General features: G+C 38.8%; 3 non-coding genes across 3 annotated transcripts; all 3 read right to left on the reverse strand.

The window, feature by feature from the left end:
- Nucleotides 1-2202: 2202 nt before the first annotated feature.
- On the reverse strand, nt 2203-2319 carry MIR508 (microRNA mir-508). The gene has a single exon (NR_033104.1). It is a non-coding gene; the product is annotated as a microRNA mir-508 (primary transcript).
- Nucleotides 2320-8432: 6113 nt separating this feature from the next.
- MIR507B (microRNA mir-507b) lies at nt 8433-8569 on the reverse strand. The gene has a single exon (NR_128181.1). It is a non-coding gene; the product is annotated as a microRNA mir-507b (primary transcript).
- An 11073-nt stretch (nt 8570-19642) lies between these two features.
- On the reverse strand, nt 19643-19775 carry MIR509B (microRNA mir-509b). The gene has a single exon (NR_128197.1). It is a non-coding gene; the product is annotated as a microRNA mir-509b (primary transcript).
- Between the last annotated feature and the right edge of the window lie 788 nt (nt 19776-20563).

Here is a 20563-nt window from a genome sequence, read left to right on the forward strand (position 1 = left end):
CAAAAAATACATGGGAGGGCCAGCTCCAGTGGCCTAGTGGTTAAGTGTGACATGCTCTGCTTTGGCAGCCCGGGTTGTTTTCGGGCACGGACCTACACCTCTCTTCTCTCAGTGGCCATGCTGTCACAGTGGCTCACATACAGAAAGAGGAAGATTGGCAATACATGTTAGTTCAGGATGAATCTTCCGCAGCAAAAATAAATAAATAAATAAAAAATAAAACATGCTGTCATGGAAACATGCACAAACCCACATCCAGAACCATCCACCCACATACACACGTACGAAAAGTCAAGCTGAAAAACAGATACACAGCAGAGAAAAAAAATAAGACAAAACAGGAGGAAAGAAACACGTGCATATGTACACACAACCACAACTAAAACTACAAAGCACTTCTCAGAACAAATCAAACAGAACACAGAAACAAATCAAAGCCAAATCAAAAACAAAGAAAACCCAGACTTAAACCAAAAAGAAATAATTCAAAAATAACTCCTCCCAAAAAAACAAAAACAAAAACAACATATTCACTAAAACAACGTCAAATTTCTAGCTAAAACAACCCTCAAGCATACAAGCAAACAATAACAACCAAAAATGCCCCACACAATGAAATAGAAACAAATACACTAATTAAAAAAGCAAAAGCCAAGCTTTAAAAACGAATACACACAGACTCTGCAAATAAAAGTACAACTATAAATAAAATAATTACAAAAAGCAAAGAAACAAACAAATAATAAAACTAGGTACCAAAGTCCAAATAAAATGTATTACTAAACAAAAACAATCTGAAAGCTCAACCCAAATTCAAACAATACAAAATGTACATGGACCAATCAACTAACTCACACACACACACACACACACACACATAAACTCTCACACCTGAAAGATAAGTACACAACCAAATCTGAGAACAATCTGCAATGGCATCACTGCCACTGCTGACACAAATCTGGGGATGTAAGACTTTTTGCCCAGGAAACCCACAGAGCTCGTGAAAGGGAAACAGGCCTCTTGAGCAATGGACACCGGTTGTATGAAGGTAGTAATGTAGTAATATTGGGAGATGAAAGAGAGGAATTCCCATCCTCTTGGTCACTATCTAAATTTTCCCCAAGATCTGGAGTAGGGTAAGATATGTAACTGATTTGAGATGACAGCAAAATTCCACAAACTTCCACTTTCCCATTCAGTGCACTGATGTGACGTGGTTTATGGGAACTCATCTGGGAGGAGGCATGAGGATGGTGGCTCCCCAACCCCACTTGCCAGCACTGTAGTGTATACAACCTGCTGCCCGGTCACTGCTCTGCTCCTGCAGATGGTCTCCAGGGGTCTAGTGCCACCCATCTTCTCTCTGTGACTCTTGTCTTTCTTTGCGAAGACCTTAGGTTAAGAAAGAACAATGTAAGGAATGTAGAAGGGAAAAGACAAAGTGACATGTCCTCATTCTCAAGAGGTCTGAGATAAGTACCGTCCCCTCCCTTCATCCTTTCACAGAATTTTTAAAAAGGTTAAATAGAGTAAAAGGAACTAACCAAATTAAAAGTTCTAGGCATCTTCTTAACTCCTACGGTTATGGTGAATTCAGAAAGAATTGACATAGATATACATAAACATATATTTTAAATAAATATTTAAATAAATGTATATATTTATATACATATACATTGGAAGAAAATGTATATATTTTTCCAAATAAAGAAGTACATCCAAATCGCCGAGGAAGGCTTGTCTTCAATCCTGAGAGAGTAAAGAGCATTTGGGAATAGAGGGAAGCTTCTGAGGCAGGAGGGAGTTTGAAAAGCCCCAGTGGAAAGGGAAAGGCTTGGGAACTACAAAGAAGATTGCCAGGGAAGAACAGGTGAGAGTTGTGGAGGGGCATAAAGAACAGGTGAGAGTTGTGGAGGGGTTCTGCCCACAATAGAAGCTCTGAATGCACAGAGGGAAAGCCACATCCTCACTACAAGTTTTACACCTGTGTACCTGTGTGCGCACACCTCCTTTAGACAAGGTATACAAATCCCTGGAAAACCTCCATGGGTGACTTTTCCCAGGAGCCCTCAGTTCCTAGGTCTTCCTCCTTAAGACTTCCCTATGAGAGCCAATTGAGGTAGCCCAGCAATGGGAGGATGGTGCTTGGACTCAAGGAAGAGCAACCCTGTGTATGCAGCTATATACACTCACCCCACAGCCACCACATATATCGTCCATGATGTGTATTACTCTACTCCAAAAGGTGACAATCATGCTTTAGTCTATGTGAATGACACCCTCTGGAGTAGGGCACTACACCCAGCTGAGAGTGGTGACTCCGCCCAAATACACACATGTAGTTTTCATCCAATTCAGCGTTTCCAGCATGTGAATGACCATCTGGCTCTCCTGCTACCCTCTGTGAGTGAATATCACCTTACTTGCTGTGTATTTAATGTGCTGGTTTTGAGGCCTGAGAGACAAAAAGCCTTCCTCCCTTTTTCTCTTCCTCAGGTAAGAGATAATCTCATGAACATCTTCCTCTTGATTTTCAAGTTGTTAGCAATGGTAATTAAAAATCATGTGCTTTCTACTAAAGCTAAAGTTTCCCCCAACATACCTGCCACACCCCTCTGTGCCTCAACACTCCCAGTTCTTTGTTCAGAGTTCTACAGCAACTTCAAAACCCCAGAAGAAGCAAGGTAAACATGCAGGACACTCAAGAGAGCAAGGGAGATAATTTAGGTGGCGCCTGGATTCACAGGGCAGAAATCCCATTTTCTCCACCATTCCTGGAGAGTATATAGGCCATTTACCTTGCCTGGAGTCAAGAGAGAAGATAGGCTTAGAGCCTAGGAGTGATTCTTCCTTCCCAGCACTGGATCTGTGCAGTTTTTCCTAGAGTTCCCGTTGTTGAGAGGATCTCCTCCAATCCTTTCATTTGACGGCACAGGCCTCCAAGAACCTGTCTTTCCCTTTAAATCTGAGGCTGAGGGAGCTGGCCCTGTGGCTGACTGGTTAAGTTCACGTGCTCCTCATGGGCAGCCCAGAGTTTCGCCAGTCCAGATCCTGGGCACAGACCTGGCACCACTCATTAAGCCATGCTGAAGCGGCATGCCACAACTAGAAGGACACACAACTAAAATATACAATTACATACTAGGGGGCTTTGGGGAGAAGGAAAAATACAAAATAAATAAAATATTAAAAAAAAAAACAAAACTGAGGCCTAGAGAAGGTGGCAGTAAGTAGGTGACAGAAATCCACATACCCCCAAATCAGTTACACTTTAAAAGCCAGGGAGACGAGTTAAACAAGAGTCTGTAGAGAGGGAGATAGGTCTATTTAGTAAAATACACAATTAGCTAAGTTACTTGCCATAGAGAGAGAGGGAGAATGAGGGGAGGGACACTTACTTTGGACGGCCCCGAGTCCGCCAGCATTCGGGCACCTCCACTGCTGGCAATAGACTAAAATGACTCAAGTCTATGTCTGAAATCCACATCCATACACCAATAAATAAAAACTGAAATAACAAACAAATGTTTTTAAAAAATTCCCAGTCAACAGCACATGAAACGATTCTCAACATCTCTAATCAGTAGGAAAATACAATCAAAACCACAAGGAGACACCACTTTAATCCATTAGGATAGTTATTATAAAAAACAAAATAGAAACTAACAAGTGTCAATGAAGATGTGGAGAAACTGGAACCTTCGTGCATTGCTGGTGGGATGGTAAAATGGTGGAGCCGTTATGGAAAAGAGTATGGTGGTTATTAAAAAAAATAGAACTACCATATGATCCAGTAAGCTCTCTCCTGGGTATATACCCAAAAAAATTGAAAGCAGAGACTAGAGCACATATCTGTACACTCATGTTCATAACAGCAATATTCATAATAGCCCAAAGGTAGAAACAACTCAAACATCCATCACTGGTTGAATGGATATACAAAATGTTATATAAACATACAATGGAATATTATTCCACCTTAAAAAGGAAGGAAATTCTGACAAATGCTATAACAGGGATGAACCTTCAAGACATTATGATAAGTGAAAGAAGCCAGACACAAAAGGACAAGACACACAAGAACAAATACTGTCTGATCCCACTTATGATGTATCTAGTATAGGCGAATTCATAGAGACAGAAAGTAGAATAGAGGCTCCCAGTGGCAGGGGGGAGGGGGTAATTGAGAGTTATTGTACAATGCAGACAGAGTTTCAGCTCAGGATGATGAAAATGTGCTGGAGAAAGTAGTAATGGTTGCACAACCATGTGAATATACTCAATGCTGCTGAATTGTACATTTAAAAAGGGTTAAAATTTATGTTCTATATATTTAACCACAATTTAAAAAATTTCTCTTTCCCCAAATCCAAAATAGATAACACCCACAAAAACATAAGCACCTCGCCAAAAAACACATACCAAATTAAAATAAAAGATAATAAAGAAAAAAACCACACAAAACAAATCACACAAAACAAAAAATCACCTCAAAACAAAATAAAACCACTCTAAGTACACACATGTTATACAGTGTTAGCAATAGAGGATTTTTCCTCCTCAACCTAAATTGCCCTAAGATAAGTAGCAAATTTCCGTAAAAAGAAGTTGTCATTCAACCCCTCGTGTGGATTAAAGGAGAGGAGAATCAGGAAGCTCCCATTTCCCTACAGAGGAATGTCAAAGGTACAACCTGATTCCCATCCTCTGCTCCAATCCTGAGGCTTATGGGCTTACAGCTCTCGTGCTGTCTCTCACTCTCTCCCTCTTACCTTCGCTCCTACCCCCCCTAGGTTAAGAAGAGACATCAAAAGTGGGATATAAAACCAACTTAATATTTCATCCTCTAAGGCTGTCTAAGCACCGGTTCCTCTTGCCCTTCCTCCCTTCACAGATACGTATGAGGGAACAAAACGACAAGAGGAAAAGAGTAGAAAGAGGGTGAAAATTTTGGATCATTTGATAATGTCATATAAGATCCAAAAGCATATCCAAAAGAAGAGAAAGCTTTTGGGTTCATGAAGAAAGAAGTGGCTTCGATCCCTGAGATTCAACAAAGTTTTTGTCCAGCCGTGGGGGAAACTGAGAAGCAGGAGAGAATTTGGGCAGCAAGAAAGGACAAGTTTTGAAAACAGTAAAAGGAAGTAATAGATGAAAAAAGTTTAAGAATTTGGGCAGAAAAGGAGAAGACTGGGTTCTACAGAGCAGAAAAGAAGTGATAAGACAGAAAGGAGGGCTATGTTTTTCTATCAAGTCTTGTTTCCATTTGGTCAGGTCACCTTCAGACAAAGAAACTTAAATCACTGAATAATCTATATGGGAAGCTTCTCCTCTTCTCCTTTAGGATCTTAGTCCCTAGGTTTTGCACCTTAGGAGGCACTTAAGAAAGTTCCCTGAGGTAGCCCAGTATCGAAGTTGGAGAAGGGGACCTAGGCTCAAAAGAAAGCAGTTGTCTGAAAGCTAATAAACACTTGCCAATTTTAGGGCCACCAACTATGTGCGTATGTTGTGCATTTCCAGCCGAGAGGATGTTACAGGGAACTAATTTATCCTCCCACCTGAAACAATGAAAAAAACCTGCCAGAATATGGGAAACAACAGTTTATAAGACACCAGAAAGCAGGCAGTGAAGGACACTGATCCCTGAAAGATGGGCAGCAAACTATAAATAATATTTCTATAAACTAGCAATGAACAATTACGATTTAAATATTTTAAATGGTACAATTTAATCTAGAACAAAAATTACATTCTTAGCTATAAATAAATGGAGACATATACTGTACTCATGGATTGGAAGAGTCAGTATTGTAAGATGTCAAATTTTCCCATGTGGATCCATAAATTCAACACAATCTTAACCAAAATCTCATCAGGAATTTTTGCATATATCAATAATTTGATTCTAAAATTTATGAGGAAAGACAAAAGAACAAGAATAGACAAACCAATTTTAAAAAATAGGTACAAAGTTGGAGGACTAACACTGTGTGATTTCAACTTTTCCTATAAAGTTACAGTAATCAAGAGAGTGTGGTATTGGTGAAAGAACAGATAAATAGATCAATGGAACAGAATAGAAAGCCCAGAAATAGACCCATATAAATAAAATTTAAAAGTAGGATGTGGCTCAACTGGAGATATTATACGTTTCTGGCAGTAATGTAAAATGGCACAGCCACTTTGAATGTTTGGAGGCTTCTTATCAAGTTAACCATACATTTACATATGGCTCAGTGAGCCTACTCCTAGGTATTTGCTCTAGAGAAATGAAAACTTGAGTTTACAAAGAAAGTTGTATTCAAACGTTTGTAGCACTTGTATTCTTAACTGCCCCAAATTGGAAACAACACAAATATCCTTCAGCTGGTGAATGGATAAAAACACGGTGGTACATCCATACCGTGGATTACTACTTAGTAATAAAAAGGAGCACAGGCAACAACTTTATGAATATCAAGTGCGTTATGCTAAGTGAAAGTAGCCAAACATAAAAAGACTACCTTCTATATGATTTCATTTATCTGAAATTATGGAAAAACGAAACTATATTGACAGAACGCAGATCAGTGGTTTTCATGGTCTGAAGGTGAGGGAATGGGATTGAATGCAAACGGACATGAAGGAATTTGGGAGGGTGACAGAAACGTTTAGGTGTTAGCTACATTATTGAATATATTTGTAAAAGCTTATTAAATTGTACAACTAAATATGGTTAGTTTTATGATATGTAAATTAGACTTCTGTAAAGCTGATTTAAAAAAGCTCTCTACAGGAAAACAGTGGCCCAAACGGCAGGACTCTCACTCTTCTCCAACCACCCCAAGCCCAGTGCCATTTCTTCTTCTGTTCCCCATCCTTCTCTCTCTCAGGAACCTCAGAGTATTCATTTCAACAGCTTTACATACGTCAGGGATATCTGAGACCAGCTGCCAAGAGAAACCATTGACAGAAACTCACAAACAAGCAAACAATAACAGCAAAACAATAAAAGGAATGAACCCAAACCCAAATATAAGCAAAAGAACCTGCAACACATATGGACAATTTCAATGAACAAAAAGACAAAAACAAATCATGACTCAGATAATCACACACATACATAGGAAACCCAATTAAAATGACGACAGTAACAAGAAAATACCACATTGCAAATTCTTAAAAGCACACATAAAAAACACATAAATCAAAGCACCAATAGCAAGGAACATAAAAATCCAAACACAAATTCATATGTAGAAAGCCCTACAGCAATACAAACAAAACAACAAATAAAAAGTGAACATATTAACCAAAATATAAATGAACAACTAACTCATAAAGACCAAATAAGAATAAAATTCATAAATCAAAATCAAAACCACAAAAATTATACCATATAATATACCCTCCCAAACTCAAAACGAGAGCTCCAAAGCATATGCGCACATGTACACACACACAACCTCACAAATATACACAAAGCATGAGAACAAATAACAAAGAGTCACTTTCACAGTCTGGCTCATACCAGGAGTAGCTGAGATTCAGTGGAGGAAAGATGGAGCAAACACTGAGCAGTAGACACATACGGTACTCTTGTAAACATGCAAGAGACAAAGTAACGCAATTTCCATTCTCTTCACTGAGATCTAAATTTCCACCAAGGCTTGGGGTGAAGAGAGACAAGTGGCTGTTTGGAAATAGACAGCAATATTGACAAACACCAGTTGCCAATTCAACTCTCTGTTGTGATTCCCAGGCTGGGGACATCAGGATATACTAATTTTCCCATGTAGGAATGTACAATATACAAAGTGCTTCCCACAAATTGCTACTGTCCTGAAATGGTCTTTAGGACTGATGCTTGCCATCTTTTATCTTTCTGTTTGTCTCTCTCTTCTGGCCTCTCTTTGAAGGAACTGGGTTAAGATAGGACCCCTTAAGGACGGAGAGAAAAGTCCATGCAATACATCATTAGTTCCAAAGGTCTGAGAAGTGAAATTTCTCATCACTTCAACAAATGTTAACATTTCACATAAAACATACAAAAAAAAACGGTAAAAAAATAAAATGTGCAAAGAAGCTAACTGAATAAAAAGTTCTGGTCACCATCAGAACCGCTGCTGATATAGTGATACCAGAGAGGATATTAAAGAAGGAAGAGCTGCTAGGTTCCTAGGAAGAGAAGTAGAATTAGTGCACAAGAGGGAAAAGGGAGAGAGAGAGAAAGTGAGTGAGTGCTGGATCCAACCCAAATCTTGTTCCAAGGTCCCAGGCTCTTAATGGACAAAGGTATGTAAATCCTTGAAGAACCTGGATGGGAAGTTTCCCTTAGTGCCCTCAGATCCTAGCTCTGATCTTTCCAGAGGCACTTAAGAGTCTTCTGAGAGGATGGTCATTTCATCAAAGTGAACACAGATGTGCACAGACAACCACACCATCTCGCCCCCAGGGCCAACACATGTGGTCGTATATGTTGTGAATTACCACACTCAAAAAAGTGCCAATCATACTTTCCTACACCTGAATGGCACTCTTTGGAGTGGAGCACTGCACACAGTATGGTTAAATGTAGTGACCCTGCCCAAATGCTCCCCAGCCATCTTACTTTCATAGTCACCTGAAGCTTCCGGCCCATGTGGGGCCGCCAGGATTTATACAAAAGATTTAGGAAACACCCACCGCAATGCCCTCCCTCTTCCATCTCTCTCTGCTTTAGTATCCCCTCACCTGTTGCATGCTTGATTTGTAGGTTTTCAGGCTGAGATAGAATGATCCTTTCTTCTTTCTTCTCTTCCTCACATAAGATATATCCTCATCTGTGTCAATCTGTTGAACTTCAAGTCTTTAGAAGTAATGTTTTATAGATGATACACACACAGGACATAGATTTACGCACCCACCACATCCTTCTCCTCCCCAAACTTCAACTTCAAACTTCCAAGTCCTTTAATGGAAGGCAGAATTCTAAGATAGTCTCAAAGTTGAGTCTCCATGCACATGCCTGGCATAATCTCCTCCCCTTTCATGTGAGCAGGACTTTTGAAGTTTATGAGATATCATTCCCATGATTATGTCATATTTTATAGACAAAGGGAAGTTACAGACATAATTAAGGTCACTAATCTGTTGAATAGCCAGTCCTGGTGGTTTAGTGATTAAGATTTGGTGTTCTCACTGTGGCCTGGGTTCATCTCTGGTCAGGGAACCACACCACCCTTCTGTTAGTCATCATATTGTGGCAGCTGCATGTTGCCGTGATGTTGAAAGCTCTACCACTGGTGTTTCAAATACCAGCAGGGTCACCCATGATGGACTATTTCCAGCGGAGCTTCCAGACTAGACAGACTAGGAAGAAGGACCTGGCCAACCACTTCCAAAATAAATGGCCATGAAAACTCTGTGAATAGCAGTGAAGGACTGTCTGATAATAGTGCCGGAAGGTGAGAGGATGGTGCCGCAAGACCCAGCAGGGTTCCTCTTTGATGTATACAGAGTTGCTGCAGTCAGAACTCAATGATGCTAGCAACAAATCTTTTGAATTTGATTTAATCAAAAGGTAGATTATCCTGAGTGGCCTTGACCTAATTAGGTAAGCTCTTTAAAAGAGGATGTAGAGGCCAGACACAAGAAAGCAGACTTGAGGCAGCAAACCGCCATACTGTGGACAGAGTCACATGGCAAGGAACAGCAGGGGACTTCTAGGAATTGAGAGCCTCAGTCCTATAGTTGAAAGGAAGTGAATTTTGACATTTTTGGAACAGGACCTTGATCTCAGATGAGATTAAAATTCCAGTGGAGACCTCAATTTCAGCCTTGTGAGACCTTGAGCTGAGGACCCAGTTAAGCTGTTTACAGATTTCTGACCCACAGAAACTGTGGGATAACAAATGTGTATTGCTTTAAGCTGTTAAGATGGGAGTAATTTGTTATGCAGCAATTGAAAATTAGTACACCATTGTTTGGAGTTCCAAACCTTAATGACAAAACCACAAAAGAAGCAGAGAAAACATGCATAAATCTCAAGGGAGACAAGGAGAGAGTAATTGGTAGTTGCCAACAGCTAGAAAGCAGAAACATCTTATCCTCCTCCTTCCCCAGAGAAGAAACAAAATATAAATTACCTGGATTGATTTCCAAGAAAGAAAATGGGCTTAGAGCCTAGAAATGCTCTGTTCCTCCTCTCATCCTTGAAATTCTTAGCCTTTTATAGGAGGTCTGGTTGTAGAAAGGATCTTTTCCAAATTTTCCATTCTGAGCCACAGGCTTCCATGTGTATGTATTTTTCTGGCCTGAAAAAATACCCTAAGACAACGTGAAAGGAAGAAGGTAAACAGATTTCAAGACCAAAAAACATTTTGGATTTAAAAGCATAAACACCAGATTATGGCAAAGCTTATGGATGGACAGTTGGCAAATTTGGAAACATATATACCTGTCCAAGTTATTTGCTATGAGGAAAGAAATAAAGTTAAGAGGTCAGAGACACTTAAACTGGATTTCCCCAAGTCCTCCAGAATTCAGGGGCCTATCTTGCCTTCCCTAGCTTAAAACATGAGTCAAGTCTACATCTCACAGAACTTTAAGAAATCCCACACCATCCATAAATATAGAAGACTCAAAATATTTAAATTGACACAATCATGTTTGGCCCCAAAGTTGGCTCCTATTTGCCGTAAGAGATCCTTCTGTTTTATTCCCAGTAGAAATATAATAAGACAAAACAAAGTAAAGAGGAAACTTGCCCAGTGTCTATAGACTCTGAAGGTCTGAGGGAGCTGGTAGGTGGAGAATTTGATAATCTCTCTCTCACCCCCCCCCCCCCCAGTCAATCCTTTACATTCACATGTTGGCCTGGCTTAGTCATCTAATTCACCAGGGAGAGGACTAGACTCGTTCCAAAAACCAAAACAAAAGCTATGGATTTGTCTTTATCCCCCATTATGTATATCAGTAATGAGATTAGGATGATTTCAGTAATTTATACCCATTTCTAGGCACCATTACCCACTGAAAGGGTAAAGGGGGTTGAACGTGGGCCTCTCTTCTAGCATTCCAGGGAAAGGGGTGAGTGTTTTATATTTGTTGACACTTGGACTGCCACCACCTGAATCTCAGACAACAGCTAGAATGTTATTCTAGTTTTAAGCCACATAAAAATGTAACTAGGTAATAATGGAAACATACTTCAGCTTCAAATCTGAATCTGGTCAAACACATTGTCCAATAAACCAACAAAATTTAAGTTTCTCAAAACTTTTGTTGTTATTTTCATTGAAAATTGTGAAAAGGATTTTACTTTAACTTCTATAGGTATGTTCAAAAATTTCAACTTTCTCCTCTAGTGCCATTGCACCCAATGACTCAACCCCAAGGAGAGCCTGATAGACAAAACATAGCAAGACATCCTGGTGTCCTCAGATAAGGGTTGAAGATTCTGGTTGCAAATTAAGCTCTCTTCAATCCATATCATTCCCACTCGTCAGGTAGGAATACTTGTGAGTTTTCTCAGAGCCCCTTTGCCTTGAACAGGGCCATTATCCAAACTCCAAATAAGGAACTGTAGTTGGTTCAGATGTTCAATACATTCTAGTGCTGGATTTAGAATCAAAGGACCTGAGGTATGGTGGTGTGTTGACGTAAAGCAGGGACAATGGAGAGTGACTGCCTGTGTTCAAATAACAGCTCTACCTCCTCCTGGCTATGTGATCTTAAGGGAGTTATTAAACTTATTTGTCTTCTCTTTTCTCATTAGTAAAATAAGGTTAGTTATACCAGCTCTTACTTTATAGAATTCTTGTAAACATTAGCTGAATTCATGTGTTTTTTTTTTTTAAGATTTTATTTTTTCCCTTTTCTCCCCAAAGCCCCCTGGTACATAGTTGTATATTCTTCATTGTGGGTCCTTCTAGTTGTGGCATGTGGGATGCTGCCTCAGCGTGGTTTGATGAGCAGTGCCATGTCCGCGCCCAGGATTTGAACCAACGAAACACTGGGCCGCCTGCAGCGGAGCGCGTGAACTTAACCACTCGGCCATGGGGCCAGCCCCTAGCTGAATTCATGTGTTTTAAGAGCTTAGAGCACATAGTAAGCATGAAATGAAGAACACAAAACAGTGTATAAATATCTGTTTTCACCATTATTCTTATTATTATTATTCTCTCCCAGGTCAACATGTTTCCTTGGGCAAGTCTCTCAGCTGTGTTTGACTCAGTTGTCTGATATATGATATGAAGGTTATTATAGACAAAATCTCCACAGGGGTATAAATGCAACAAAATGTATGCAGGACGTCTATGATGAAAAGAACAAAAATCTGATGGAAGAAATTGAAGAAGATACAAACAAATAAAGATGTATTATGTTCATGTATTAGAATAATTAAATATTATAAAAGTACTATTCAAAGCAATAGACTCTGATGAGCCCTAAGTGTCCCTGCATGCCCTTGCTGGGTATGACAAAATGCAGGAATTATTGTCTTCTGAAACTGAGAAGTTTCTGCAGCTGGTCACATAAGCAACTAAGTAGGTCAAAGTGACCACAACATGACTAGCCTGCAAATGCTCACTCATGGGAGAGGGGGACTGACTTGTTTGCTGCTTGCTACAAAACATGCTGACCCATTGTACATGTGTTCCTCAGCTACAGCAATGGTCACATGATATATAACCTACATCTGGCCTACTGTATTACCTAATGGTACTCGGGGGCAAGAGGAAATGGAGCAAACATGCTGATGCTCCTGATATTTACTATGCTGTGAGAAATAAACTAGTTCTGTCCATTACATATTATTACCACATAGGGAGTTGTGGAGTGGTTATTCCTTGCTGTTGTCTATGAGTTTGGGGTTCTGCTATGACAAGTGTTAAGTCTCCCCTAATTGATCTACTGATATAAAGAATCCCAGTCAAAATTACAATAGGATTATATTGTAGATATCAACTACAACAAGATATCAACTACTAAGCTTATTCTAAAATTTATATGATGTGATAGAAAACAACAGTAGCCAAAATAATTCTGAAAATTAGAAAAAAATTCAAGGACTCGTTATACCCAACTTCAAGACTTATAACAGTATTCAGGATAGTCTTTTATTGGCAAAAGGATACATAGATCCGTAGAAAAGAATAGAGTCGCAAAATAATCTGACAGAATTATAGTCCACTGATTTTCAATAATGATGGAAAGACAATTCAACAGAGAAAGATTAGCCTTTCAACAAATAGTGCTGTAATAATATCCATAAGTAAAAATAAATACAAATACATCACACTTTATACAAAACATAAACCAAAATGGCTTAAAGACCTCTATGTGAAAAGTAAAATTTAAAATTTATAAAAAATAAAGAAAGAAAATCTTGGTGACTCTGGGTAAGGCAAAAAGTTCTTAGATATGGTGTGTAAAACACAATCCATAAAATTAAAAAATGATAAATTACACTTCATCACAATTGAACAGTTTTCCTCTGCAAGAGACACTGTTAAACACAGTGAAAATAACAAACCTCAGACGAAGAGAACATATTTGCAAATCACATTTCTGTCAATGACTTGTAATCAGAATATATAAGAACCTCTGAAAACTTGTCAATAAAAAGTAAAAAAATAAAATAATAATGAAAAAGACCTCAACAAATACCTCATCAAAATAGATATGTGGATGATATTAAGTACATGAAGAGACACTCAACATCTTCAGTCAATAAGGTAATGCAAATTAAAACTACACACATAACAGACTGAAAAAAAATAATAATACATAGAAGAAGTGCCATCAGCATCATGGCAGAATGAGCTCTCCCTATAAACTCTCCCCTCTAAAATACAATGAAAAGGGCATTCATACTCCAACAGAGGACATCCACACAACACAAAAGACGTCTGAATGACCCATGCAGCCATACCTTGGAAGATACTGGTGCTGTAACCACCACCCAGGAAGTGGAATGAGGTAAGAGAAAGCTTCTCTTCCTTCCTGAAGGGTAGTGACACAGGGGTTGTGCATGGGTTCTGAGAGAAAAGTAGGAAGGGAGTGGTAGCCCTCTGTTGGAACACCATAGATCTCCAAGGTCCCTCACAGCCCAGGGAAAAGCCCCCCAGAGAGGTAACTAGCTATCCTGGGGGTGTCTTCATCAAGCCAACACCCCACTAGAACAGATAGCAAGGGCAGAGTGAGAAGCCCCCAAGATCATGCAAGAGAAAGAAAGCACCCTTGCTCCCCCCTCCAGGTGCCCCAGACCAGCACCTGGGACTGTCCCATGGATTACAGTGGGCTCACAATACGCAGGTCTTGACTTCCACCCAGTGGTGACAGCTGGAAGTAGCGATCAAATACTATCACAATGCAGAAGCAAAAATCCATGCCATATAGCAGTAGGAAAAAATATATTAAACCTCCAGACCAGAAGGAAAAGCACAAGTACACAGAAATCAATCCTGAAGACACAGAAATCTATACCTAACTGACAGAGAATTCAACATACCTATCATCTAAAAACTCGATGAGTTAAAAGAGAGTACAGACAGACAGTTTAATCAGTTCAGGAGCTACTTCACAAAAGAGATTGAAACTATAAAGAAGAAGCAATTGAGATATTGGAGATGAAAAACACAATGGCTGAGATAAAGTAGACTATGGATTCCCTGAACAATAGAGCTGATATCATAGAGGAACGAATCAGCAACATTGGGGACAGAAATATAGAAATGCTTCAGATGGAGGAAGAGAGAGAAGTAAGACCAAAAAGAAATGAAGAAAGTCTCTGAGAAATATCCAACTCAATTAGGAAATGCAACATAAGGATTATAGGTATTCCAGAGGGAAAAGAGAAGGAGAATGGAGCAGAAAGCTTGTTCAAAGAAATAGTGGACAACTTCCCAAACCTTGGGAAAAAGATGGAAATCCATGTGAAAGAAGCCAACAGATCTCCTAAAATATCAATGCTAAAAGGCCTACTGCAAGGCATATAGTAGTGAAGCTGGCAAAAGTTAATGACAAAGAAAAAATGCTAAGGGCAGCAAGGCAGAAGAAAATAACTCACAAAGGAACCCCTATCATGCTTTCAGCAGATTTCTCAGCAGAAACCTTACAGGGTAGGGGAGAGTGGAATTATATATTCAAATCTTTGAAAGACAAAACCTTCAGCCAAGAATACTCTATCTAGCAAAAATATCCTCCAGATATGATGGAGAAATAAAAACTTTCTCAGATAAACAAAAGCTAAGGGAGTTGATTGCCACAAGATGCCCCCTGCCAAACAAATCCTCAAGAAGGCCCTCATACCTGAAAAAAAATAGAAGAAAGGTGTTAAAAAGCCCTGAGTAAAGAGATAAATAGGTAGACAAAATAAGAAAATTGTAGCTATCCATCAGAACAGGTTAGCAAATACACAGTAAAACATTAAAGACAAAGGGAAGCAAACACCAACAACAAAGAAAGTCTTGTCATTTTAACCACAAACTCACAACACAAGACGGAATAAGATGTGACAAAAACAACATAGGAGGGGAAGAGGAAAGAGACTGAATAAGCTTAGCCTAAGAGAATAAGAGGTCATCCGAAAATGGACTATCTCATCAAAGAGATTTTTCATGATAACATCATGGTAACCACTAAACAAAAAAGTAGAACAGAGACACAAATAATAAATGAGGAGGAAAAAAAGGCCAGCACAAAAAACTTCCTAACTGAATTGGTAATGCAAGATGTATGGGACGAGAGACAAAGGAAATGCAGGAAAGCTAGAAAATGAGTGATAAAATGGCAGCATTAAGCCCTCATATATCAATAATCACTGTAAATGTAAATGGATTGAATTCTCCAATCAAAAGACACTGAGTAGGGGGATGGATTAAAGAACAAGACCCAACAATATGCTGCCTCCAGGAAACACATCTCAGCTCCAGTGACAAACACAGGCTCAGAGTGAGGGGATGGAAGATGATACTCCATTCTAATGGCAAACAAAAGAAAGCTGGTGTTGCAATCCTTATATCAGACAAAGTAGACTTCAAGATAAGACAGGTGAAGAGAGACAAAGAAGAACAGTATATAATGATCAAAGAGACACTCCACCAAGAAGACATAATGCTTATAAATATCTATGCACCCAACACAGGAGCACCAAAGAACATAAAGCAACTATTAGCAAATGTAAAAGGAGACATTAACAACAACACAATAACGGTAGGGGATCTCAACACCCCACCCACATCGATGGATAGATCATCCCGACAGAATGTCAACAATGAAACAGTGGAATTAAATGAAAAACTAGACAAGATGGACTTAGTATATATATAGAACATTCCATCCAAAACCAGCAGAATATACATTCCTCTCAAGCACTCGTGGAACATTCTCGAGGATAGACCATATGTTGGGAAACAAGGCAAGCCTCAATAAATTTAAGAAGATTGATATAGTGAGAAACATCTTTTCTGACCGTAATGCTATGAAACTAGAAATCAACTACAAGAAAAAAGTTGTGAAAGGGACAAAGATGTAGAGACTAAATAAACACTACTGAACAACCAATGGATCATTGAAGAGATTAAACGAGAAATAAAAACATATCTGGAGACAAATAAAAATGAAAACATACCATACTAACTCATACGTGATGTAGCAAAAGTGGTACAAAGAGGGAGATTCATCGCAATACAGGCTCACCTTAAACAAGAAAAATCCCAAATAAGCAAACTCAAACTACACGTAACTGAATTAGAAAAAGAAGAAACAAAGCCTAAAGTCAGCAGAAAGGAGGGAAATAATTAAAATCAGAGCAATAATAAATGCAATTAAAACAAAAAGACAGTAGAAAGGACCAATAAAACAAAGAGCTGGTTCTTTGAGAAGATCAACAAAATTGACAAACCTCCTAGCCAGACTGGCAAAGAAAAAAAAGAGAGAACTCAAATAAATAAAATTAGAAATGAAAGAGGAGAAAGTACAACAGATACAACAGAAATACAAAAGATTATAAGAAAAAACTACAAAAAGCTATATGTCAACAAATTAGACAATCTAGAAAAATAGATAAACTCTTAGACTCTTGCAACCTCCCAAAGCTGAATCAAGAAGAAATAGATAGTCTGAATAGACCAATCACAGGTAAAGAGATTGAAACAGTAATCAAAAACATTCCAAAAAATAAAAGTCAGGACCAGACGGCTTCCTTGGAGAATTCTACCAAAGAGTCAAAGAAGATTTAATACCTACCCTTCTCAAACTCTTCCAAAATATTGAAAAGGAGGGGAAACTTCCTAACTCGTTCTACAAAGCCAAATAATAATGTACAATTGAAATTTCACAAACTTTTAAACTATTATGAACTCAATTTAAAAAATAGTAATACATGTTTATGGCACTGATTATGATGATGGTTTCACAGCTATACACTTATCTCCAAACTCATCAAGTTGTATGTATTAAATATGTACAACATTTTGTATGTCAATTAGTCCTCAATAAAGTGGTTTAAAAAATCATAAAGTAAAACATACAAAAAGGCCTGTCAATACCAAGTGCTTGTGAGGATTTGGGCAACTTGATCTCTGACACATTGTTCATGAAAACACAAAATGGTGAAGTCATTCTGGAAAATGTTTTCATCCAGTTTCTCATAAATTTGAACATACATTTTCCATGTGACTCAGCAATCTCACGCTTAACTATATAAGTGAAATGAAACATATATTCACAAATACTCTATCTACTAAGATTTAAAGCAGGTATATTCATAATTATGGACAACTGGAAACAATCCAGATTTCCTTCACCTGCGACTAGAATGTTATTTAGCAATTATTATATATATATTCATATATATACATACATACATATACATTCACACAAAAATATGGATAGATCTCAAATACATTTTTTAAGTATTGGAAGCCAGACCCAAGAGCTACATAATGTATGATTGCATTTATATGACATCCTCAAAAAGACAAAATATAAGGATGGAAAACAGAGCAGTAGTTGTCAGGGGTTAGGTTGGGGTGGGGGCTGGCTACAGGGAGCATAAGGGATTTTTGGAGGTAGTAGCACCCTTCTTTATCATGACCCTGGTATTAGATACAAGACTATGGGCATTTTCAAAACCCATTGAACTCTACACCATAAAAGGAGTTTTCTAATGTATTTTATATTTTAAAATGGATATTTCTAAGGATCAGTGTCCCAAGAGGAAAATTCTGCCTCTAACACTCTCTGGAAGAGAGGGAGAGCCTTGGGGCATGCAGCTGTTTCATTTCCCAGTTGCTTTGAAGAACAAACAATACAACAGCAACCAACTAATTGGTAATTTAAAACAAAAATAAGAAAGCACATAAAGAACACATTTTGTACCCAAACCCGACATATAAAACGTCTATAACAGTATAACTTTCCTCAAAAACATGCACGAAAAAATTAATCAAATGACAGAAAATGAAAAAATAAAATCAAACGATCCATCACAGCACTGTGCCCAGTAGACAGAGGTAAATCAGGCATAAAGGCAAAAGACAAGAGAAGGCGATATCCCTCCTCTTGGGAACTACAATTTTTCAAAGAATTGAAGTAGTGTGTATATAGAGAGCATATTAATATAGACAAAATGTCACAAAGAGCTATTTCTGACTCAACACCCTGATCAGAATTAAAGAAGGGAGGCATCAAGTTACCTCCCTTTGTATAACATAAGAATGTGAAATTAGTGTCTTGCTTCCCTAGACATTTCTCCAGTCCACATGGCGGCACCCAGGCATATGGTGCTTACCATTTCTAAGCCCCTCCCCTCAGAAAAGCAAAAGATGCATAATTGTGTGTGTGTGTGTGTGTGAGGAAGATTGACCCTTAGCTAACATCTGTTGCCAATCTTCCTCTTTTTGCTTGAAGAAGATTGTTGCTGAGCTAAAGTTTTTTCCAATCTCCCTCTATTTTATGTGGGACGCCGCCATAGCAAGGCTTGACGAGTAGTGCTAGGTCCGCACCTGTGAACACTGGGCCCCTGAAGTGGAGCACACAAACTTAACCACTACACCACCAGGCTGGCCCCAAAAGATATATAATTTTTTAAATGAACTAAATAAAATAATCAAACAAAATATTGTCTGGGTAGGATGCACAAGCCTTAATGAACGGATGACTTATACTAGATTTAAACATATTTTCATAAGAATGAGCATCTTATAGGTCTATGAGGAAATAAGGAGGCTTAATACCTGAGAGGAAAAAATACTTTGAGCTTCAGCACGGTAGGTATCTGAGAAGCAGGAGGGGATTTGCCACAGTCTGAAGCAAAATAATTGAAAATGGGAAGGGGGGTTGATAGGTGAGAACATTTTATCATATTTGGGGTTTGGGGTAGGGTATAATTTCTGAAAAATGGACAAATACAGGTAGAGAGGAACACCATGAAAGCACTAAAGTCTTGTTCCCATTTCAGTCAAGCAACTTTGGTAAAAGGGATATGAATCCCAAAAGAAACTCAATGGGAAGTTTTCTCCAGGACCTTCAGTTCCTAGGAATTGCCTCTGAGAATTTATCCAGAGAGTTCCCTGAGCTAGTCCCACAGAGTGGAGGATATTAGGTAGGTGAAATGTCTGGACTCTAGGGAAAGCATCCCTCTGCAAGCAACTAAACACTCCCAATGCACCTACAGTGCCATCACCTGTGCCGCATGTGTCACATGTTACTCCACTCACAGAGGTGTCAATCACATCTAATTACACATGATTGCCACTCTTTGGAGTAGAGTACCACACAACGAATGTCTAAGGATGGCAGCCTAGCCTAATCACCCATTCATGCTCCTTTCAAAAACCCTTCAATGTCTTCAGGCTGTGAGTGGCCACTGGCATTTGCACAAAGGACCTCTACAGCACCCACTCCACTGTCTTTCCATACTCACCCTTCCCTGAGTGTTATTCATTCACAGTTTGGAGTTTTTCCAAGGAAATTTTCAGAATTATGAACCCTTAAGCCCTCCTGTTAAGTTCTCCTGCTCATGGAAGAAAAATCATTGCATGCCTTATCCTGTTTCTTTTCTCATTGTTATATATAAAGCACTAGCAAGTGGTTTGCATTCTCTAGATCCAATAATTAATCAGAAAATATACTCCACATCACCAAACTGTGCTAGTCATCCAAAAATCTGAGTCTTTCTACCTGAGTACATACCTCAACTCTTGAATCACAAAATAAGCAGGGAAAATACACAGGATCCTAGAAGCAAAGAATGGGAGAATAATCAGTGGTCGGTGTGATGGGGAAAGTAGAAATCCCTTGCTCCCTTCAGATCTAGGAGTGAAAAAAAGCCTATCTCACCTACTAGGAATTATCTACAAGATATAAAATGTTCTAAGCACCTATGGATGTCCTTATATTGCTTTCAGTTTGTGAGATTTCTGAGCCTTTTCCTGAGCAAGATTAATAATTTTAGAGCATGTTTTTGCATTTTTACTTTTTGAGACCTGCAACTAAATGCCCTCATTCACCTAGACAGATTAGTCTGGGACACCAAGACATATGGAAACAAATATGCAACTGAATGCCAGAGCCTAGAGACTGAAGTAAT

Source organism: Equus caballus, chromosome X (genome assembly GCF_041296265.1).
Source record: "Equus caballus isolate H_3958 breed thoroughbred chromosome X, TB-T2T, whole genome shotgun sequence".
Classification (NCBI taxonomy): Eukaryota; Metazoa; Chordata; class Mammalia; order Perissodactyla; family Equidae; genus Equus; species Equus caballus.